Raw genomic sequence first — 24,291 nt, 5'->3', positions numbered from 1 at the left:
GAGAGGCCCGCGTACCACAAAAAAAAAAAAAAAAAAGAAAAAAAAAGTTGTACTTTATGTTTTCAGATGATATTTTCCTTCCTGAGCAAGGAATGGGGCTGTTTGCTGGAGAACCTGACTTGACTCATAGAAGAGCAGATTCAAAACAGGAGAAGATATTTGCAAATCATGTATCTGACAAGGAAACTGTATCCAGAATATATATGGAACTATTACAACTTCACAGTAAAGTCAACCCATTTTAAAACAGGCAAAAAGGCTTTCAGCAGCTGAGAAGCTGGGGAGATCCCGCTGGACCCGGAGCTCACTGTCCTCCCGGCACTTCGACCCCCCGCACACCGCAACCCGAAGCCCCTCAGTGAAATGGATTGATTTCCCCCCCTACCCCTGGAAAAAAAAACAGGCAAAGGATTTGAATAGGCATTTCTCCAAAGAAGATATACAGATGGCCAATAAACACATGAAAAGATATTCAGCATCACTAGTCCTTAGGGAAGTGCAAATTGAACCATAATGAGAGACCATTTCACACCAACAAGAATGGCTAAAATTAAAAAGACAGACAACAACAAGTATTGATGAGGTTTGGGGAAATTTGAGCCTTCATATACTGCTAGTGGGATCGTAAAATGGTGCAGCCACTTTGGAAAACAGATTGGTATGTCCTCAAAATGCTAAACGTAGAATGACCATATGGCCCAGCATTCCACTCCTAGACCGAAAAGAAATGTAAACATATGTCCACACAAAAATATGCATGGGTTGTCTTCTTATTGTTGAGTTGTGAGAGTTTTTAAAAAATACAGTTCAGATCCAAGTACCTTGTCATATGTATGATTTGCAAATATTTCCTGCCATCTTGTCTTTTTACTCTGTTGATGATGGCTATTTTTACTTTGATGCCCAAAGTTTTAAATTTTGATGAATTCTAACTTGTTTGTTTTTTCTCTTGTCACTTGTGCTTTTGGTTCTGTATGTTTGTGTGTTTTTTAAAATTTATTTATTTTATTTATTTTTTGCTGCGTTGGGTCTTCGTTGTTGCACGCGTGCTTTCTCTAGTTGCAGCGAGCGGGGGCTACTCTTCGTTGAGGTGCGGGGGCTTCTCATTGCAGTGGCTTCTCTTGTTGCCGAGTGCAGGCTCTAGGCACGTGGGCTTCAGGAGTTGTGGCTCGCGGGCTCTGGAGCTCAGGCTCAGTAGTTGTGGCGCACAGGCTTAGTTGCTCCGCGGCACATGGGATCTTCCCGGACCAGGGCTTGAACCCGTGTCCCCTGCATTGGCAGGCGCATTCTTAATCACTGCGCCACCAGGGACGCCCTGGCTCTGCATGTTTTTGAAGTACTAAAAATATTAGCGTATTTTATATTCTGGGCTGATTGGTTGCTGTAATATACAAGAGGAGCTAGCTGTGAGTAATTGAATAATTAATATACCTTGTAGAGAAGAGTAACAAGCTCACAGGACTCTGAGGTTCAGTGTATTGATGGTTTTCCTTGTTTACCTTTGTGTGTGTGTATCACCCCTTCACCCCAGCACTTAGAATGATGTTGTGTGTGTACTAGATACTCAAAAAATACTTGTTGATTAAATCTAGAAAGGAAAATTTGTTTTTGCTAAAGACCTCAACTGTATTTTTTTGGGAGGGTCTTGAAGTTCAAATCTCAGCTCCACTTACTGTGTGGCATTTCCTAAGCCACTTAACCTCCTTGAACCTCAGTTTCCACATCAGTAGGAGAAAGACAGTAATGTGTATTTGGAGGATTGTTGTAAAAATCACATATAAAACCCTTTGCACGTGTAGAGATTCCACAAATAGCAATTACTGTTTATATCAATTATTTGATCTATGTCTCAGTTTCTCCCTTTAGTAGGAGAAAATTCATGAGATCGTGCACTCGATCCTTCCCTGCTTCCTTTGATAAGTAAAAGAGTCTATTTCCCAGACCCTCAAAAGAACCTTCCTTGGTCCCTGACTATCTGTATTTTTGTGGAATTCATGTTGAAGGAACTTTGAGTATATCAGCTAGTTGCACTATCTAATAAGGTAACCATAGGCCACACGTAGTTATCTAAGTTAAAATTAACTAAAGTTGAAATTTCAGTTCCTCAGTTGTACGAGCCACATTTCAAGGGCTGAGTAGCCATATGTGGCTACTGGCTACCATACTGAACAGTGCTTATACAGAACATTTTTTCATTGCAGAAAGTTCTATTGGACAGCGCTGGAGCAAAATGGTGGGCAATTTTATGTGACTTTCTGTTCAACTGCAGAGCCTGTGAGATAAGGCTTTTCTATAGACTCATCCAAGTAGCCCCTTCCCCACACCTGTCCTACCCCACTTAGGAGATTCTCAGGCTCAAGGACCTTGAATGCTTTAGAATCTGGGAAACAAAGAGTTACGTAACCGAGGATGGTTTTATTCTTTGTTATTTCAGAAATTTCACATTCGTCTCTGTTGATGCTGTGCCTTTTTAGTAAGTTTGGTCATTAGGGAGGCCAGTAGGGGGCCCTTTTGGACAGTTAGGGTTGGGTGAATATCATAGTGACCTGAGGAGGAGGGAAGATGCTTCCCCACATCCCTAATTTTCTGTGAGGTGTTGGATGCTAGGAAGAAACTATATTGCAAACAGATATTCAGGATTCTGGAAATTTTTTAAAATAAATTTATTTATTTTTGGCTGTGTTGGGTCTTCGTTACGGTGCACGGGCTTTCTCTGGTTGCCACGAGCGGGGGCTACTCTTCGTCGTGGTGCGCGGGCTTCTCATTGTCGTGGCTTCTCTTGTTGCAGAGCACAGGCTCTAGGCGCGCGGGCTTCAATAGTTGTGGCTCACAGGCTCTAGAGTGCAGGCTTAGTAGTTATGGCGCACAGGCTTAGTTGCTCCGCGGCACGGGGGATCCTCCTGGACCAGGGCTCGAACCCGTGTCCCCTGCATTGGCAGGCAGATTCTTAACCACTGCACCACCAGGGAAGCCAAAATTTTTTCCAGTTATAGAATTAAGATAATGTTCTAGAGATTGGAGTCTTTGGAGATAGTTTGACAAGGAAGCCCTGAGCATTCCTCTCTGCTTGGGACTGATTTAAGCTGACCTCAGTGAATTTCTTCCTAAAGACTTTGGATATGTTCTGGTTAGATTGTAACGCACCTGCATTCTTCTCCTGGACTTAAAAAATAGGAGGAGAATTAAATTCTTTTTGTTGACAGGACTGCTCTTACATTATCTTCTTTCTCAGAATCTTCTGAAATCATGCTTTCTGTGAGCCATTCCTAGAATTTATAGGCCCTTTCCTGGATGTGGGACACACCTCAGATGTATCCTGAGGATAGTTTCTTTTTGACTTGATCCAAGGCATGAAAACATGCATTGAATGAGGGGCCATGGGAATGCATAGGGTTAACATTCTTTCCCATCTGCTTTTAGATAAGTGTTGACTTTGCCAGGCCAAGCAAATGAGCCTGCAGTCATTCCTAAGTGGGAAGAAGTGGTTAATTTTAGACTGTTTCAGTATTCCCAAAAGTGAAATTCTTGTACGTATATTTTGGGAAAAAGCATGTGTGTGGTTGGTTTCTTGTTGACTGAAAGAAAAACGCATAATGTAAATCTATGAATTAAGTTTTATTTGAGGTCCTTACTGAGGACTGTAGCCTGGGAGACAGCCTTTCAGGTAGCTCTGAAGAACAGCTCCAAAGAGGTAAGTGGGGAGTCAGAATATACATGAAATTTTTGCTGGAAAAAAACCCATGTAGTTCAACATAAAAATATTACTGCTAATCACAAAGAACAGCATCTCAATTTAAGTGCTTTTCTATTTATGACATAATTCGGGAATCTGGGGTCATTGAAATTTCTCCTTAGATATGTATCTTAAGATCTAGGGGCCAGTAAGTGCTTGGGATACGCTTCCTGTTTTTCTCCATCCTGAATTCCCCTCAGGCACATTGTCAGTGGGCAACTGCAGTGGCTAACGGATTGATCCTCATAGAACTGGTATGGCAGGCAACATTTAGTTCTTTACATTCTCAACCAGTGGACGAAGCACAACTAAACAGGGTTCTTTCTTGGAAGGAGCTCAGGACCTTTTGATATGTTGGTGGGCACTGTGGCTTTGAGGAAGAGAATGTAGTACGTATTTCCCAAACTTGACCTTGGGACCCTTGTATGGCCCAGCACCTTGGGGACCAGCAGCCCTTTGGGAATTTCTGGCTGAAGGATGGTGTTTGGAGAAACAGGGAAACGCCCACTGTGGGAGAGTGCAAATGGAGCAATTTTGTAAATACTTCTGCTTTCTGTTTCTCAGTTGTGTCGCAGTTTTTGTTTCTCAGAGATAATTTTTAACCCAAACTGTAGTCATTTGAAGTCTCATACACTCACAGGCCCTTATCAGATGAAAGTGCCCACACCTGCCGAATCAGGACCATTGTCTGGCCTATAGAGAAGGTAAAAATTACTCTCTGAATTGTTTTTTAAAAGGAACCTTTTAGTGAGGCTGCTAACTCACTTCTTTTGGGCACACATTTAGGGTCTGCTAAATATCTATTTCTGCTTCAAGGTACAATCACTTTCTAAGAAACAAATAATTTATAGGCAAATTTTACATGATGAGAATCCATTAATGACTTTTAGGAGATACCTAAAGCTTTGAGGGCAAATTTTGTTGTCAAGGGGATAGATTATATGTGCATCTTGCTTCTATTAATACTTTTCTGGGCAGATTAACTAAATGAACTTCTATTTAACTTGGGTAATAGTCTTAGCCAAGACAGTGCCTGATGATAATGACAACAATAATAGTAGCTAACATTTCTTAAGTGGTCACTGTCTGCCAGGCACTGTCCTAAGTATAATACTATACATGTGTTAACTCATTTAATACTCACAAGAATTCAGTGAGGTAGCTGTTATTTTTGGCACTTTATAAATTGGAAAGTATAGGCATTCTATAATAGTGAAGGCCAGAATTAATCATTGGTTCTGTGTTCATACCAATGAATAACAAAGCATATTTTACAGTACATTTTTTAAAAATTTGGAGCGGGCTTCCCTGGTGGCGCAGTGGTTGAGAATCTGCCTGCCAATGCAGGGGACATGGGTTCGAGCCCTGGTCTGGGAAGATCCCACATGTCGCGGAGAGACTAGGCCCGTGAGCCACAGCTACTGAGCCTGCGCGTCTGGAGCCTGTGCTCCGCAACAAGAGAGGCCACAACAGTGAGAGGCCCGTGCACCGCGATGAAGAGTGGTCCCCGCTCGCCGCAACTAGAGAAAGCCCTCGCACAGAAATGAAGACCCAACACAGCCAAAAATAAATAAATAAAATAATAAAATAAATAAATTTATGAAAAAGAAAACAATTTGGAGCAAGTACTAATTTTCATAAAATTCTATGTACTATGTAGTACACAACTGATTTTGCAATTAATTTTTTCTTCTTAAGGTATCTATCTTACATCTTATAACTTCTACTTTGGAATTTTTAGATGTCAGTAGATGCTGTAAAAATAGAATTTACTTATGTATTTATTCAACAGCTGGTTTCTGTGTTTGATGCTAGGAACACAAAGATGATTGAGGCACAGTCCCTGTCCTCATAGAGATGTCATCAAAGGGGGAAGAGGAATAATCACCCAAAGCTATCATTTCTGAAGCCATGACAGGGAAAGTGATTTCTTGCATTTTATTTTAAAAAGTCAAAGAGAAAAAGTCTCTAGGCTGCAGTGGGACAGGAAGCTGGGTAGAAACCACAGGTCTTAGTTTTTATTTTTCTAGCTTTATTGAGATATTATTGACATATAACATATGTAAGTTTAAGGTGTACAATGTGATGATTTGCTATGTATATATGTTATACATATAGTGAAACGATTGCCAAAATAAGGTTAGTTAACACCTCCATCCCCTCTCATAATTACCCTTTTTTATGTGTGGTGATAACATTTAAGATTGACCCTCTTAACAACTTTCAGGTATGTAATACAGTACTGTTAATTATAGTCACCATGCTTTATCTTAGTTCCCCATCTTACAGCTAGAAATTTGTATCCTTTGACCAGCATCTCCCCAGTTTCCCAATCTCTCAGCCTCTGGCAGCCACCATTTTACTCTATTTCTACGAGTTTGGCTTTTTAAGATTCCACCTACAAATGAGAACATGCGGTATTTGTCTTTCCCTGTCTGACTTATTTCACTTAGTGTAATGTCCTCGAGGTCCATCAAATGACTCTTGAGGTGTTCTGCAGCCCTGGCATGATTCCACCCAGAGCTGCCAGCCTCCGGTTGAAGCATGTTGCTGCTCCTGAATGCAGGCTTCTGGCCGCTGGAGAGACGGGTCATCAGGAAGAGCAAACCATGTGCTGTGAAAGAATGCCAGAGGCCCCTCGATGACCTCCTGCAGCATGCTGTCCGGGGCAGGGGCAGGGGTACTTTTTGTAATACAGATGGAGAGACAAAAGCTGAGGCTGCAGCAGGGAGTTCTCTTGTGACAAGCAGTGAGCAAGGCTGGCAATACACTTGCCCCTGATGGGCTTCCTTTGACACAGGGTTTGGGGTATTCTGCATGGGAAACACCGGGCCAGGGCCCTGTTACCCATGTTAGGCCCTGGCCTCAAAGCCCATGCTTCCTTGGTTGAATCAGCCTTTAAAGGAAAACAAGTGGAAGGGGAAGGGGTATGGAGGCAGCGTCTCCCTGGGAAATTCTGCACAAAGAGCCATTTTATTTGTTTGTTTGTTTTTGTTTTTGTTTTTGCGGTACGCAGGCCTCTCACTGTTGTGGCCTCTCCCGTTGCGGAGCACAGGCTCCGGACGCGCAGGCTCAGCGGCCATGGCTCACGGGCCCAGCCGCTCCGCGGCATGTGGGATCTTCCCGGACCGGGGCACGAACCCGTGTCCCCTGCATCGGCAGGCGGACTCTCGACCACTGCACCACCAGGGAAGCCCCAAAGAGCCATTTTAAGTTGGTAGGTAGGGCTCCGAGCTCTTGGAAGAGCCAAATCTTGAAGCCAACCCAGGCCCTTACTGTAGCCTGAAACATGCCTCTCCCACCCCACAAATCCACCTTTCTGCTTTGTGTGCTGTGATAATTAATTATGCATTCATCTGTTGGGTTGTACTTTTCAAAGATAGGATACTCCTTAGATAAAATGAACCACTGAAAGGAATGTTGGGAGGTTCTTGTTTTTCAGTGTGTGTTGAGTGCCTCATATATGCCAGGCATTCTAAGTACTTTTCATGTCCTTAACTCATTTAAGTAGCACCACAGCCCTGTAGGTGTGTGTTACTATCCCCACTTAACAGACGGGGAAACTGAATCTCAGAGAGGTTGAATGACTTGTCCAAACCAAGACTCATATCGGGAAGTCTGGTTTTGGAAGGCAGTGGTTTTGTTTCTGCCTCAGACAGGAATCTAGTTAAATCATTCTGAGAAGACGGAGATCATTTTTTTAAAAAGTCATCTAGGTACACAGCTCTAATTAAACGAAGAAACAAAAAGCTCATCTTTACTAGCGTGGCTCTTATGTGATTATTTGTCTTTGGATATGACCCAGAGACTTGAGTCATTTTTGGCTCCTAGGTCTCTGGCCTGGGTGACTGGGTGATGGTGGTGAGGAGTGACCAGGGACTTAAGGAATTAACTTGCATGGTTTTTACCTCTAGGTCAGGAGTCTGACATGAATACAATGTGATATAATATAGTTCCAAATCAGAGGGGCCTGGAATGACTCAAGATAAGAATAGTAACCCCGTTCCTGCCTCTGCCCAACCCCCGAGCTTCAGTGACCCACCACCTTCTCCATCTGTGATTACCTATCAGAATGTAAACTTAGGTTTTTGTCTGTAATGTTTATTCCTGTTTCCCCAGTACTTGGCACATTAAAGGTACTCAGTATTTGTTGAACAGATGACTAAATGAATGAATAAATCTCATATGGCTAACCATTTTAACTTTCTCGGTAGCAACATGGGAGCTTATATCCTGTTATATTCCTGTGGCAACAGCAATGATGGAAAGACACAGACACACTAATTCTGGTTTAGAAGAAAGCTTTAGGAACTAACTGCATTATTACTCTGTCGACTGAAATAAAAATGCACAGTGTGAAAGCTGTGAGTTTCAGTTTTATTTGGGGACTTTCTGAGAACTATAGCCTGGGAGACAACCTCTCAGATAGCTCTCAGGAAGCACTGCGAAGAGGTGGGGAGGTTAGTATGTGATTTTGGCGAAGGGGGTACATGCAACCAAGCACACATCCTGGTAGGAGCTTGCCGATAATCAGGAGGAACAGACATCTTAGTTTATGGTTTTAGTGCTTTTCCAAGTATGGGAAGATGAAAGAATCCAGGTTTATAAAAAGTTTCTCCTGAAAATATCTATTTGAAGGAGTGTTCTGCCAGTTTTCCCAGAGCACAGAGCGCCTCTTTCCTGATCTCCTCCCTGAACTCCTTTCAGGCTGTGTTAAAGGTCAGCTGCTGCAGTGACCTAATCCTTGTAGAGCTGGGTGGCATTCTTTAGTTGGCAACTCTGATGGAAGACTTTTAAAAAAAAAGAAATACCAAAATATTGATTAGGTTTTACACTTGTTCTAAATCTTAGATAAGAATTATCTGCATCTGATAGGAAATGGATTGATTTGACCGTGGAATAAGGTAAAGAATATTAAATTTTATTTTTTGCTACAGCTGTAGACCTTGCTAGAACCTCAGTTATGCCTCTCAGGGCTTTTTTAGATGATTGTATGATTATAAGAAGAGCTAATATTTATTAGACTTTACCTGTGTTCCAGGGTTGGTTCTAAGTGCTTTACATGTATTCACATCTATTCCTCACAACAGCCTCATGAAGTAGGTACTATTATTATTCCCATTTTACAGATAAAGAAACTGAGGTATTGAAAGATTGCTCAAAATTACACAGGCAGTAAATGATAGATCCAAATTAAAACCTGGGTAGGTTAGCCCAAATCTGTTTCTTTATTCTTGTACTCTAGTGTCTTTGATATTCAGAGTACTTTGAAAAATCTTGTTAAGCAAAGGAGAGCCTATTTCTTTGAGGAAAAAGAAAAAAAATCTTTTCTGCCACTCTTCTCCTTTCATATTATTCGCTCTGTCTGAAATGCACCCCTCTATAGTCTGGCTCTTCTAGAAAATATCTAAATATCTAGAAAATATTAAAAAAATTTTTCAGGGACTTCCCTGGTGGTCCAGTGGGTAAGACTCTGCGCTCACAACGCAGGGGGCCCAGGTTCAATCCCTGGTCAGGGAACTACAATAGATTCCCACATGCCACAGCTAAGAGTTCACATGCCGCGACTAAAGATCCCACATGCTGCAATGAAGATCCCACATGCTGCAGTGAAGATCCCGCGTGCCGCAACTAAGACCTGGCACAACCAAATAAATAAATAAATATTTTAAAAGATTTTTTTTCAACTCAATCAGGATAAAGCTGGTGTGATTTGAGGTGATTTCAACCTTTTTTCTTATTTGATTTAATAATTTTTCCACAGTGACACCATATTTCTTATAGACTTTATTTTAAAATTAGCATTTGAAATTGAAAGAAAATTTATAAGCAGCCGCATAGCACAGGGAGATCAGCTCAGTGCTTTGTGACCACCTAGAGAGGTGGGATAGGGAGAGTGGGAGGGAGATGCAAGAGGGAGGAGATATGGGGATATATGTATATGTATAGCTGATTCACTTTGTTTTAAAGCAGAAACTAACACGCCATTGTAAAGCAATTATACTCCAATAAAGATGTTAAAAAATGCTAAAAAAAAAAAAGAAAGAAAACTTACAATAATCTAGTTTGACTAATACCAACCTAGTTTCAGTAGTATACACTTTGCTCCTCTACATCTCTGTTCCTCCCCCTTTACGTTGTTATTGTCACAGATACCCCTTTATACGTTGTGTGGCCAATAACATAGATTTATCTTGTGTACTTGCCTTATAAGTAATATAGGAAAAAAGAGGAGTTATAAATCAAAAGTACAATAATGCTGGTTTTTATATTTACCTGTGTGGTTACCTTTACCAGTGTTCTTTATTTCTTCTTATGGCTTGGAGTTTCTTTTCATTTTAGGCTTTTATCATTTCTCAGGGAAGCTCTTGCTGGTAATGAACTCTCTCTTTTTTTTTTTTTTGCGGTACGCGGGCCTCTCACTGTTGTGGCCTCTCCCGTTGCGGAGCGCAGGCTCAACGGCCGTGGCTCACAGGCCTAGCTGCTCCGTGGCATGTGGGATCTTCCCGGACCGGGGCACAAACCCATGCCCCCTGCATCAGCAGGCGGACTCTCAACCACTGTGCCACCAGGGAAGCCCAGGTAATGAACTCTTTTATCTTTCATTTATATAGACATAATTTCTCTTTCATTCTTGGAGGATAGTTTTGTCAGACGTAGAATTCTTGGTTGACTGTTTTTTCTTTCAGGACTTTAAATATTATTCCACTGTTTTCTGGCCTCCATGATTTCTGATGACAAATCAGCTGTTAATTTATTGACACTGCCTTGTACATGAAGAGTCACTTCTCTATGCTCTTAAATTTTTCTCTATTTCTTTGGGTTTTGACATTTTGCCTATAATGTGTTTCCATGTGGATCTCTTTGACTTTATCTTTCTTGGAGTTTGTTGTGCTTCTTGCATGTATATATTCAGACTTAGGAAACGTTTTGGCTGTTATTTCTTTAGATACACTTTCTGCTCCTTTCTCTTCTTCTGGGATTTCCACAGTGCATATGTTGGTTTGCCTGATGGTGTCCCATAGCTTCTGTAGGCTCTGTTCACTTTTCTTCCCTCTTCCTGCTGCTCAGATTTGATCATTTCAATTTTTCCAGTCTTCAAGTTTGCTGATTCTTTTTTCTGCTTGTTCAAATCTGCTGTTGAATCCCTCTAGTGAATTTTTCATCTCAGTCATTATACTTTTAACCTCCAGAATTGACTTCCTTTTTATAATTTTTATCTTTTTGTTGATATTCTCATTTTGTTCATACCACATTTTTCTTATTTCTTTTAATGATTTGTTCATAGTTTCTTTTAGTTCATTGAATAGATTTTAAAAAATATATAGTAGTATAACGTGGAAACTCTGGAAATCTCATTCTCCCGCTCCTCAGGGATTGCTGATTTTTTCGTTGGTGTTGTTGAGGGCTGATGCTGTCCATTTGTGACTTTTCCACACTATTTTTTTGCAAATATGCATTTCTTGTTGTGTCTGCTCGCTGAATTATCTTGGAGGTCAGTCAGTGGCCTGACAAAGTTATCTTTAAATGTGTAGCTCCAAAAAGGAGGGATTGGGACTTCCTTGGTGGTCCAGTGGTTAAGACTCTGCGCTTCCACCGCAGGGGGCATGGGTTTGATCCCCAGTCAGGGAAGTTCCACATGCCACGTGGTGTAGCCAAAAAAAAAAAGACAAAAAAAAAAAAACGAGGGATTTTTTTTGTGTGTATGTGTCTCTTAAAATTTTCCAGTGGATGCCACCAGTAGAAGCTGCTGCCGCTGAGAGGGCTACAACCAAGGCAAGCATCTGTGTCAGTCCCTCAAGCACCACCAGGCCAACCAGAATGCATAACCCCAAATTTTAGAGGATGAGGTCCCCACTGCCCATCCTGGCACCAGCCTGCCATTCTAGGAATGTGAACTGCTCTCCCCACAGCTGTGACGGGCCTGAGGAATGGCTGGTAGCCGGTTTACCCACAGTGCTCACTTATGAAAGATCAGCAGCCTCTCTCTTCGTCAGGCACTCCCTGGGTTGTTGTAAGTGTCCAGTTAGGTTCCAGGCTTCCCACATAGTTGATTCTGATCACTTCTTCCACCTCAGTGTTGCTTGGGTGGAGGGAAGACCCCTAGAGCTTCCTGCTGTGCCATTTTGTATGACATCACTCCTGAAAGCCTTGTTTTAAATGGGGAAAACTTGGTCTTTGTAGCAGAAGGGGCATCTACAAGGAGAAGCGGCAGACAGATGCTCCCTTTCTTCTGTATCTGTTGGGTACCCAGTGGGGTCCCTGCCCTCAAGGAGCTCACTGGAGGGGACAAAGGGCAGGTAGAATGGAAAACTTACAATTCCACAGAAATGCTAAAAGTGCTGCAGTAGCAAGAGGGAAGAGATATGGGGATATATGTATATGTATAGCTGATTCATTTTGTTATAAAGCAGAAACTAACACAGCATTTTAAAGCAATTATACTCCAATAAAGATGTTAAAAAAAATAAAAGTGCTGCAGTAGAACAAAGGCCAAAATGCCCAGAGGACAGAGGAGGGAGGGCTTAGGGCTGTGGTAAAAATAAGGGAAAGCTTATGTTTCCAGACATACCACAGCATTTTGTTAGCTGGAGGTCCAGACAAAGGGTAGTAAGTGCAGGCCCCCCGCTCTCAGCTTCCTTTATTGCATGTCTTCTTGCTGCCCTCTGCTTCCTCACATCCTGTTCACGCCTGGACCTCACTCCTGTCACACTGTCTCCCTCACTGTCATTGAAACTGTTCTTTTCTGCTTCAGTGTCAGCATCTCAGAAGCCTTCCCTCACCAGCCTATTGAAAATGGCACATCTTCCTCTGTCCTCTTCCTTTGCTTTATTTTCCTTCATAGCTGGGGCGGCACTCTGTGGCGTTATATTTATGAATGGGCAAGTGATACTCATTCATTCAACTGATGCTGATTGAATACTACCACGTGCCAGGCACTGCTCTAGGCTTGGGAGACAAGTGGACAAGACAAAGTCCCTGATTTCATGGGGTCTGCGTTCTAGTGTGGAGAGGCAGATGGAAACCAAATAAACAAGTAGGGTCATTTCTGGTAGTGGTAAGTGTACAAGGAAAATAAAGTAAGGCATTGAGATAGAGTGACGGTTGGCTGGGGGAGAACCACTTTCAAATGGGTGGTCAGGGAAGGCCTCTCTGTGAAGGTGATACTTGGACTGAGACTTCAATAATGAGAAAAAACCAGCTCTTATGGGTTGAATTGTGCACCCTAAAAAAATCATATGTTGAAGTTCTACCCCCCAGTACCTCTGAATGTGACTTTATTTGGGAATAAGGTCATTGCAGCTCTAACTAGTTGAGGTGAGATCATAATGGAGTAGAGTGGACCTCTACTCCAATGTGACTGGTATTCTCATAAAAAGCGGAAATTTGAACACAGACAATACACAGGGAGAAGGCCGTTTGAAGGTGAAGGCAGAGATCTACAAGCCAAGGCATACCTGAGATTGCCAGCAAATTACCAGAAGCTAGGAGGGAAGGATGAGCAGATTCTCCTCTGTCAGACTTCAGAAAGAACCAACCTTGCTGACATCTTGATCTTGAACTTCTAGCCTTCAGAACTATGAGACAATACATTTCTGTTGTTTAAATCACCCAGTTTGTGACACTTTGTTACAACAGCCCTAGGAAACTAATGTACCAGCCTTGGAAAGTTATGGGTCTGGGAATATAGTGTTTCCAGCAGAGGAAACAGCAAGTGCAAAGGCCCTGAGGTAGGGACTATATTAACCAGCTTGCTCACTGTATTGTAAGTATTTGTTTCCTTATGTGCCCTGCTTCCTTAGACTGTGAATTCCTTTAGGACAAAGGCAGTGTCTTATTTGTCATTATTCCCCTGTGACTAGCACAGTACCTGATACAGGATGGGTGCTCAGAAGATGCATGTCTAATCTATGAACATATATGTTCCTTTAGCTGTAAATCTACCTTATTGTTTAGGATGTAGCTTATATTTCTTCAGTTCATCCTGATGATGTTAAATGCCTAGTTAAATTTATTCCTTGGGATTCTTCTGCTGCAAGTTATAGGGACTAATAGCTTAAATAACAAGGTAGAAATTAATTTACTCATGTATACAGGACTTAGAAAAGCAGGAATTAGCACATGCTTCAGGTACAGGTAGATCCAGGGACTCATACTTCCTATTCCATACCTCTTTCTATCTATTCATCTCTCATTTTGGCCCCTGTCCAAGGTTGGCCTCTCTGCTCTAAGCACTTTTTTATGTCTCTGTGTAGTGAGGTACAAGGGCCCTCACCACTTTGAAGTCATAACCTTGCAGCTCTCAGTCCAAGGGAGGATAAGGACAGTTTCTTCCTAGCTTCAGTAGAATAAATCTCAGAGGTAGACTCTGCCTGGTTATTTTGGGTCACATGTGCCCACTTTTGTGGCTGAGGGTAAGGTAGGGGGCAGATTCAACCCGTCCAGAGTCACATAGAGTTGGGGGAGAGGAGCAATTCCCCAAAGAATAACAACACACACCCATCTCTCTGAAATCAGGGAACGTGCATAGTGGTTGTGAGCACAGGCTCTGGAACTGCACTGCCTGGGTTCAAACCCTGGCTCTGACACTTGCCAGCTGTTGGACCTTGGGCACGTTACTCTTTGTGCCTCAGTTTCCCCAGCTGTAAAGGGGAATAATGATGGTGCCCACACAGAAGGTGTTGTGAGGATGAAGTGGGCAATCCACATAAAGCCCTTGGAACAACGTCTGGCACGCGGTAAGTGCAATCTATGTAAATGTTACTTCTTGTTGTTATAAAGTACTGCATTGGTAAGCGTAGAATAATTAGCTTTCTCCTGATTTATCTGTCCAGTAACCCTATTTAAGAAGGGAATAAAGCTGACGCTGTCCTGAATGCTGAAGTCATCCTTTCAGATTCACCCTTTTTTCTAGATAGTGTCTTTTTCTTATCCTTCCTCTTTTCTTCCAGTTGGCTATCTCCCTCTGTGTTATTTTAGATCTGAACAGCTGGTTCATTTACCTATCAGCCAGTTCTTAACCCCTCAAGAATTTTGCCTTTAAAACTGACATTCACATATCTTGTTAGAACATTTAAGGTGGTCTGATTTGTTAGTCTTTACTAGAAAATGGATACATTGTCATTAGGCACAAACTGAAGAAGGGAATATTTTACTGCAGCAGGTAGGACTTGAGTTTGGGATATACAAGCCCTTCAAATTTTGAGACCCAAAGCCTTCAGATAAAGTCTCATAATAATAGTAATAATAATAGTTAATATATATTGAGTGCTTCCTCTTTGCCAAGCACTGCGCTAAGTGTTTTATGTGGATTATCTCATTGATCCTTACAGAAATCTTACTAGGTGGCTAACTTATCCTTTCACAGATGAGCAAACCAAGGATCCGGGAAGTTAAATAAGTTGGCAGAATCCTTCTAGATAGTAAAGCAGTGGACCTGTGACTTAGACCCTTAGGCTCTTTCATGCTAGTGTCTGAGCTTTGACTTTTTTACTTGGTGACATCATTTGCCATTACAGAATCATGGTGGGTGAAAGACAGATTTCAAATTTGAAAAACCAAAAAAGAAAGAAAGAAAGAAAAATCAGACAGTACAACCTGCCAAAGATAAAAAAATAACATAGGCTGTTGATACGTAAAGACAGTTTCAAGATTACCGTAGGAATCCTGGCATGATTAGTTCCCCAACTTACAAAATATATATATGTTAAAAATTAATTTACGTATAATTGAAACAATGTGCTAATCCTAATTCAGATACTTTTTAAAAGTTATTTTAAAGATTTCATATTTCCTCTTCGTTTTTCAGGACTGTGAAGTTTAAATGAGACACCACAATATATGCTTCTCCTTAAATACTAAAATGACCCAGGTTTTTAGACGAGAGGAAAAGAAACTAGTGTCTGAGACAGTATTTCATCATTTTCTTCCCTCTCACAGAGAAATGGCTACTGTGTGTGCTCCGGTGTACCCAAATGTAGGGGGAAGAAAAAAACTTGTTTCCTCCACCCTCCTATGTTTTCCAGCTGGGCCCTGTAAATTAGACCGACAAAAGACAGATTAATAAGAGAAAAGCAAACACAAGTTTATTAACATGTGCATCATGCATACATGGGAGCACTCAGAGATGAGTAACTGAAGGGATTATATAGCATTTTAACAGGAGAGCAGTAAATTTTCTAGAGAAGTGACAAGACAAAGGAAAAGGACCTTGTGCTTCTAGGGCTGGCAACTTGTGGGAAGGTAAACGTATAAGGAAACTAACGGCAGATAAGGGCTAGTTTTAGCAAGGATAGTTATATAGAGTTCTCCGGTGCCATCTTGGACTGATAAGGGTCTAGAGTGATTAACTTCTGTCCTTCCTGGTAGGGAGGAGGGGGTGGGGACACCTTTACAAGTTTATGTCTTGCTCTTAGGCAAATAGGGGGAAGGCAGAGGATTTTTCTTGAATCTGCTTCTTCTCATTTGTCTTCAGCTCAAAATAATCCTGATGTTAAAGTAGCTCATTTTGGGGCGGCCTGTTCTGCTACTCTTCACAAACTATGCATGGCGCATTAAAGATTAAATCATTTTTTTCCACAAAGAATGCCCACTATGTTCTAGGCAGTGTTCTAGGTGTTGGAGATATGTCAATAAATAACACAATAAACCTTCCTCCCTCCCTGGAGCTTACATTCTGGTTGGGGAATATAGGCAGTAAAGAAATACATGAATAAAATATAAAATACATCAGATGGTGACGTTTTTTGGTTTTGTTTTTTAAAAATATTTATTTATTTATTTTTGGCTGCATTGGGTCTTCGTTGCTGTGCGCGGGCTTTCTCTAGTTGCGGCGAGCGGGGGCTGCTCTTCGTTACGGTGCGCAGGCTTCTCATTGCGGTGGCTTCTCCCGCTGCAGAGCACGGGCTCTAAGGTGTGCGGGCTTCAGTAGTTGTGGCGGGCAGACTTAGTTGCTCTGCAGCATGTGGGATCTTCCCGGACTAGGGCTCAAACCTGTGTCTCCTGCATTGGCAGGCGGATTCTTAACCACTGTGCCACCAGGGAAGCCCAGATGGTGAAGTTTTATGGAGAGAAATAAAGCAGGGTAGAGGGGAAGAGAGTACTTTGAGGAGCAGGTTGCAATTTAGAATGCTCAGGGTAAGTGATATTTGAGCAAATATGTAAGAAAGGTAAGGGAAAAAAAAAAAAAAAAAAAAGAAAGGTAAGGGAGTGAGCCTGTGGGTACCCAGGGAAATGCTCCAAGTAGAGGGAATAGTAAGTGCCTAAACTGGGCTGGCTAGAGTGGCCGGGAGTCGGGAAGACTAACTGGAGACGAAGGCAGAGAGATCATTGGAAATGAGTGATGATAAGAACCTGGAAGGACTCGTAAGTATTGTAAGGACTTTGCCTTTAACCCTCAGTAAAGTGGGAGTCAGAGAGACCCTGGCCTGAGCACCGAGAAGGGTGTAGTGCCCATTTACTGCAGTGGGTCTTTGCTAAGGGCAGAGTTAGGTGGGAAATAAGAGCTCATCTGGGGGGCATGAAATGCCCATTAGACATCCTAGCAGAGATGTTAAGTAGGCAGCTGAATGTAAAAGTCTGGAGTTCCAGGATAGAGATACACTTTTGGGAGTCAGCAGCATGCAGATTGCATTTAAATCCATGAAACCGGATGAGAGCACCCAGAGAATTAGTGTAGACAGAGAGGTCTGGGACTAAACCCTGAGGCACTGCATGAGTTGGGGAGGCGAGGATGAAGCAGCAAAGCAGACTTGGAGGGAGACTCACAATGAGGTAGAGGAAAATCTAGAAGAGAGGAGTATCTTGGAAGTCAAGTGAAGAAAAGGTTTCAAAGAGGAGAGTGTGTTGACTCTGTCAAATGCCGCTGATCGCTCAGTCAGTCAGGATGACCAGAAATGGACCTCTGGCTTTAGTAATGGCCGCTGGGGGTCATGAGTGCAGCCGCATTGGAAGCTGACTGCTGGTTAATGCCATCCGTCAGGACTTTTCTCTGCAAAGTGGACTCAATTGTACACTCTGCAGCTTAGATTTGACTTTTTTCTACTTTACCGAAAATGATTTCTCTACACCCGTGCTCAAAGATGTGCAGTTTTAGAACTGAAGGATATTCTAGTCCAGCCGCCTCGTCTCATGTCTGTGGAGAGCAAGACTTGGACAGGTTAAGTGATGCTAGCAGGTTTGCTCATGGTAGAACCAGGACAAACCTGGGCTTCAAAGCACCAGGCCTGTTGTTTTGTCTGCCGCACCTGGCCTGCTCTGCCAAAGGTGCTGAAAGTCATAGAAGGTCAAATCTAGTGCATGGAGAGAGTGGCTCCTTCCTTGACCCCCAAATTCTTACCTTTTTCTCTCTGATAAGCCAGGTGAGCATAGTGCTTCAGGACACCCGGGAGTTCTTCAAAAACTGAAGAATCCCAGTTCTTCCACTCACTAGCTGTGTGACTTTGGGGCAAGTTAATTCTCAGTGAGTCTCAGTTTCTTCATCTGCAAAATGTGGATAGTAATAACAGCCTATTGAGTTGTGAGAATTAAAATGTTGCTTGCCTATAAAGTGCTTTGCACAGTGCCTGCCAGGACCTAATGCATCTTCCATACACGGTGGTTCTTAAGATTATTAGGATATGGGAATTTTAGTTTCCAGGGCATTGCTCTTGTTAAAACCATCTCTAAAAAGATATTTAATTGATGGCATTGCCTGGGGTTTATTTATGAAACAGATTGAGTAGAGTTATACCCACAAATGTGTTTGAATTTTCTTAAAGAAGTTGCCAGATGTCTTTTTTTTCCCCCCCATACTTGCTGCTACTGGGGGAAAAACTCCAACAAAACAACTTAAAACAACGTACTGCGCACTCAGAGCAAATACATAATTTGTTCCCCTTTCATCAGCACTGAAAAAGTAGAACTCTCCGTGTCCAGTTCCCCAGCTCGCCACCACTCATGCAGGAAGGTAGCAGCGAGCGGAGGCAGCTGGATGGGCCAGGGTTACCGAAGGGCTTTCCACCCAGGGGCTTAGTGTTGATAGGCCTTCAAGATGCTTAAGGGTTACTCTCACTATGTCGAACATCTTTGTGGTGTGCTGTTAGGAATAATGCAGATGTTTTCAAATGGATCTGCACCAACTAACTCTTCAAACTATACTCGAAAGATTAATCGACAGAGCCAATTAAGTGGCATCGTGAGGTTATAGATTTGCCTTCCTCAAATCAGCATCTGTGTAAAAAATTATTGACGAGCCTAAACCTTTAGCAATAGCAGCAAAGCATTTCTTAATTCCAAACCTTCCTTCCCGTCTTTCTTTTTTGTCAGTGAACTGTTTTCCTGCCGCAGCGTGTGTGTGTGTGTGTGTGTGTGTGTGTGCGTGCACATGCACGTGTGTGTATAGAGAAGAGCTTGAGATAGAAGAGGGCAGGGAGCATAAAGGAAAAGTGTGAGTTACAGAACATTCTTCAGAATTGTTGCAATTGTATTTCCTTAAGCACATTACATGGACTTGAACTCACTCCGAAGTGTTCTGGCCTGTATTACTAGGATGAGACCTGATGTAGTGAATAGAAAAGACTAATGTGTTTAAATGGTAATTAATAGCAGTATTTATTTACATTCATGCAATAAATACTGGAATTCCAATTATGTGCCAGACACACCAATAAATAATAATTTATGCTAAGCTCTTTTAATTAGCTTTAATATTATGAAAATGGTAAAAAAAATTCCATGTTACAAAAGTGCAGTAAAAAAATGGGTTGCATTTCCATGCCAGACCATCTCATCTGATTTTCTTGAGTTTACTTCCTGAGAATTTCACTGCATATCTACTTATGTATGTAGCTTCTTATTCATCATCTTGTTATTTTTCTAATAAATGGGATACTTTTTTTTTTTTTTTTTTTCGGTACGCGGGCCTCTCACTGCTGCGGCCTCTCCCGTTGCGGAGCACAGGCTCTGGATGCGCAGGCCCAGCGGCCATGGCCCACGGGCCCGGCCGCTCCGCGGCACGTGGGATCCTCCCGGACCGGGGCACGAACCCACATCCCCTGCATTGGCAGGCGGACTCCCAACCACTGTGCCACCAGGGAAGCCCTGGGATACTTTTAAAGAGGGTTCCACCTCTTGCTTTATTCATTCAGCAATCGCTCTTGTTAATATGTTAGCACCAACTGATGTACCCCAGTGGTTTTATTATAGTTGCATAGCATTCCACTGTATGGATGTACCATAATTTAATGTTCCAGTCTTCTAACTTATTTTAAATAGATACATTACTTCTTGCACTGCAGAGTTCTCTTTTAATGAGGATTATACAAAATAATGTCTCTGACTGCTACCCTAGTGCAGGGACATAAATGATTCACAATAAATATTTATAGAATGGATGAATAGATTTTGTTTATTCATGTCTTATGCATATTGTATTCCTTTATAGATAATGAAAAAATAAAATTCAACACTAAGAATTATCACATATTCCAAATTAATGGAGTCCATGTTAATGAGGTTCGTGTCCTATTATATGCATCCCTAGCACCTAGTTTGCACAGTGACATACTCAGTAAAAGTGTCCGTGGTGATGACAACATGAAGAGTTCTGTTGTCCATCGGTGCTAAGAGGGAAATGGTAGCTCTCTACAGATCAACAAACTCTGTGGCACATTTCATTCTGTCTGGCAGGTATTTTAGTTTGAATGAATCACAGAGGCCTTAAACTTAGTTCAAACTCTAGGAGTGTATGAACATTGGTCAGATTGTTCTCAGAGTTTTTCAAGCCTTTAGGGATCTGACTCTGAAAACCCAAGAGCTGTATTGGGGTAGGGAGGTTCCATTCCTATGGCAGAGACCCTCTGTGTCACACCTTGGTTCAGTAGACAGGTGGTCTGCTTCAAGGTCATTTGACAAAATAGGTGTTTTGGAAATTGATCAGTTGTGTCTTGTCGGCCAATCAGATATCACAGGTGCTTGGAGGGCTCATGGTGGGTAAGGTTCCCTGCTAGCTTCCATGGAGGTCAATGAGATGTATACAGTACAGACCATGTCCTGAGGAAGCTCTCCAGTTGCTTGGGGAGACATGACAACTACCCCCAGACAGCAAGCAATATGGTGTATTTTGGCAGTAAAGAGCAGAGGTCCTGGTGTCAGACGGCCTGGACTCATGTCTCAAGCTGGACAAGCTGTGTGACCTTCGCACATTAGTTGATATCTTGTGCCTCATTTTCCTCATCTGTAGAATGGAGGTAATAATAGTACTTACATCATTGTGAGAATAAATGCCTTAGTACATGAAAGGTGTTTGAGCAGTGCCTGACACAGGAGTGCTTAGTAATTGTTAGTTGTTAGTTGTTGTTACCATAACCTACAGCGCTGCAAAATGGAAAAGGAGATGATAATAGCTACTGTTTTATAGAAACTCCCTACTGTTTTATAGTAACTCACTGGGCTTATAAATGCCAGCCTCTGTGCTAAGTGCTTCACATTCAGTATCTCATCCAATCCTTAAAATGCCTTATGAGGTAAGATATTTTAAAGATGGGAAAACTGAGGCTCAGAGAGGTTAAGTAGCTGCCCAAGATCACATAGCTATTAAGTGTTTTGAATCTGTATCTGACTCAAAAATCTATGCTCTTCTCTGTAAACCATCTTTCTAGGGAAGGTAGAAGGAAGGAGTCTTCACTTTGTGGCTAAAGAATAAGGCTCAGAGCACTTAAACAACTTGTGCAAGATCACACGGAAATCCAGGTTTTCTTAGACCAAATCCCACAGTGTTTCTAGGCAGTTGTAGGGCTGACATGTAAAGGGGGACAAACTGGAATGTCTTCCTCCAGAGGAGAGACTCAGGACCATTGCCTTCATATAGGCTGATTTGGGATAAAGGTCAAGGAAAATCTTTTGTATGAAGCTGTCTGATATGAAATGAGATAGAAGTGTATTTCTCTTGAATGTAAGGGAGTTTGGAGGTAGGCAGTCCAGAGTTAGTTATGACGGCTCCACGAGGCCATCAGCGACAGGAACTCAGGGCATGGGCCTCTGTTTGTTGTGCCTCTACCCTGAATCCACACTGAGGCCAGGCCAGGGCTCTGGCTTTGGGCTTCTGAAGATCTTTCACATGAAGCAGTTTTATCAAATGAACAGGAGCTGTTTATGCCTTTGGGAAAGCAGACGATTAGTCTTCTGTCCTCCGGTGTTTTCTTGATTTACTTTTCTTAGATGTCCTGCCATTTTACAGATTCAACGTTATACATCTTTTTAGTCTGTTTAGTACCTATCGGTTCTTTTTGTGTGCACGCCGAAGATTGCCCAGGGCATTCAAGTGCTGGTAAAGAATACTTTGCCAGCTAGTGAAAATAAAAGTGACAACACACGAACCCTTGCTTAGGACAGGGAATTGAGTGAAGTCTAGATTTGCTTCATTATACTAGGAAGAAAATACCACTTATTAGAATGGTTCCTGTTGCGATCTGTTATTTTATTTTTTTAACCTTAATTTGCTCCTTCTTGGGGGAAAAGTCATATTTTTAAAATGAAGTCATTTATTCAATTGTTCTGAGAAATATAAGTGCAATCCTGCCTCCATATAGTTTACCAAATAACAAGAACTACAAATATCAATACAGTTGAGGATAGTGAACGCTGTGATGGAATAATTACAGGGGCTGTAGGCACGCATTGGGAAGGTACCTAACCCAGTATCTGGAGGGAAGGGAAGGCTTCCTGAGGAAGTAACATTCAGGGTGAGTCCTGAAGGTGACAGAAATTAGCCACAAGAAGATTTTTCCAGGCAGAGGAAGCAACCTACACAAAAACTGATGGACAAAGGGAATGCTTGTACATTTGAGGAACTCAGGGGCATTCTGCTTGGTTGAGAGCCTGGAGGCAGTGGGTGCAGACTGGTCAGTTCTGAGAAGCTCACAAAAAATCCTATAAACCACATAAAGTTTCCTTATGGCCTTGAGATGCCATTGTAGGATTAAAACTGGGGAATGACATCTGAGATTTGAGTTGTAGAAGGGTCAACCCAGTGAGGAATGGAGAGTGTTTCAGCACGTGCAAATGCCCTGAGGTGGGAAGAGTTGGGTGTGAATGACGAACCTAAAAGATAGCCAGCTTGGTTGGAGTGCAGGGAGTGATGGAGAAGGGCCCTGTCGAAGGCTTGAGTCTGCACTTTGAGTCTTGAAGTCATGTTAATGATTTTTGACTTTAGTCTAAGAAAACCATTACTTGAGCTTCTTTGTAGCAAAGGGACTGGGGGCAACAGTAGAACAAAGAAACCAGTTGGGAAGCCTTTGTAGTACAGGAAAGAGATAGGTGGTGATGCCTTGGACTAAGATGGTTGAGTGGAGGGCTTCTCTGGTGGCACGGTAGTTGAGAGTCCGCCTGCCAATGGAGGGGACATGGGTTCGTGCCCTGGTCTGGGAAGATCCCACATGCCGCGGAGCGGCTGGGCCCGTGAGCCATGGCTGCTGAGCCTGCGCGTCCGGAGCTTGTGCTCCGCAACAGGAGAGGCCACAACAGCGAGAGGCCCATGTACCACAAAAAAATAATAATAATAAAAAGATGGTTGAGTGGGAAAAACGGAGAGGAGTGGCCCAATTTGTGTACAATTTAAAGAACTTTCTACAGGGCAAGAGAGAGGGATTAAAAGGTGATGAATTTCAGAGATAGTAACTCATGTGATTGTCCACAGAGTAGACTGGTCTGGGAGGCTAGTAGAGGATGGCCTCAGGATGGAGCTGTGTGGTTGCCCAAAGGTTAAGAAATAATTCACTGGACACATCCAGAGGAGTTCCTTACTGTAGGGCAGGAAGGAAGCCTGAGGTTTACAGCGTGATCATGCAGCGTGCTTGCTTCTTGAGCTAAATCTTCGTCTTCCCCTTCTCTCCTCCTTGTACAGTTGATCCACTGGTCTTGGTTCTGACCTCTGGGTCCTAGTAGAGTAAGGGCAATCCCACGTGACAGATGCTCCAAGAAAGCTATCCTGTTGACTAGTTTTCCTCGAGGTACACATCCCCACTCCTTCAGCCATTCCTCATGAGGCTTGTTGTTGGAGCCCTTTGCCAACCTGGCAGTCACCTTCCTTCTGACATCTTCCATTTTGTGGTGGTGTCCTTCCTAAAATATGATGGATTGCAACTGGCTGTCACCTTGACAACAGAGATAGGGGCTTTTGGAGAAGGAGACACAAACTATTTGTTTCACATTTATATTTACAGTTATAAAAGGTAACATATACTCATAGAAGAATATTGAAAAAATACCCAGAAAAGTATGAGGAAGAAAAACATAAATCCCTGTAGTATAATCATCTAGAGATAACTAGCTTAAATTTTGGTTTAATTTCTTCTAATTTTTCTTCTCTGTATATTTATTATTTTTTTAATGGGTACCCATAGGCCTCTTGCTTTTTTCATGTCTTGAAACCTCTCATTGGCATTATTTTATTTACTTATTTCCTGAGGTAATATATTGTTTCAAGTTTTCCACTTTTATAAATAAAATGCATTGCAGCACATAAGAATCTTGTTTGCATGTCTCATCTCCTTAGGATACTAGAATGGAATTACTGGGAG

The 24,291-nt window shown here is 42.2% G+C and overlaps 1 protein-coding gene and 1 non-coding gene across 3 annotated transcripts in view; both read left to right on the top strand.

Moving 5' to 3' along the window:
* TMCC3 (transmembrane and coiled-coil domain family 3) overlaps positions 1 to 24,291 on the top strand; it is a 350,901-nt gene that overhangs the window by 59,127 nt on the left and 267,483 nt on the right. The window lies entirely within an intron of this gene.
* On the top strand, positions 9,181 to 9,253 carry TRNAV-CAC. The gene has a single exon. It is a non-coding gene; the product is annotated as a tRNA-Val (tRNA).

This window comes from Monodon monoceros, unplaced genomic scaffold (assembly GCF_005190385.1).
Source record: "Monodon monoceros isolate NGI ecotype Baffin Bay Population unplaced genomic scaffold, NGI_Narwhal_1 Super_Scaffold_6, whole genome shotgun sequence".
NCBI classification, from domain to species: domain Eukaryota; kingdom Metazoa; phylum Chordata; class Mammalia; order Artiodactyla; family Monodontidae; genus Monodon; species Monodon monoceros.
Note: the sequence above shows the minus strand (reverse complement) of the source record. Positions and strands in the feature narration are given on the sequence as shown.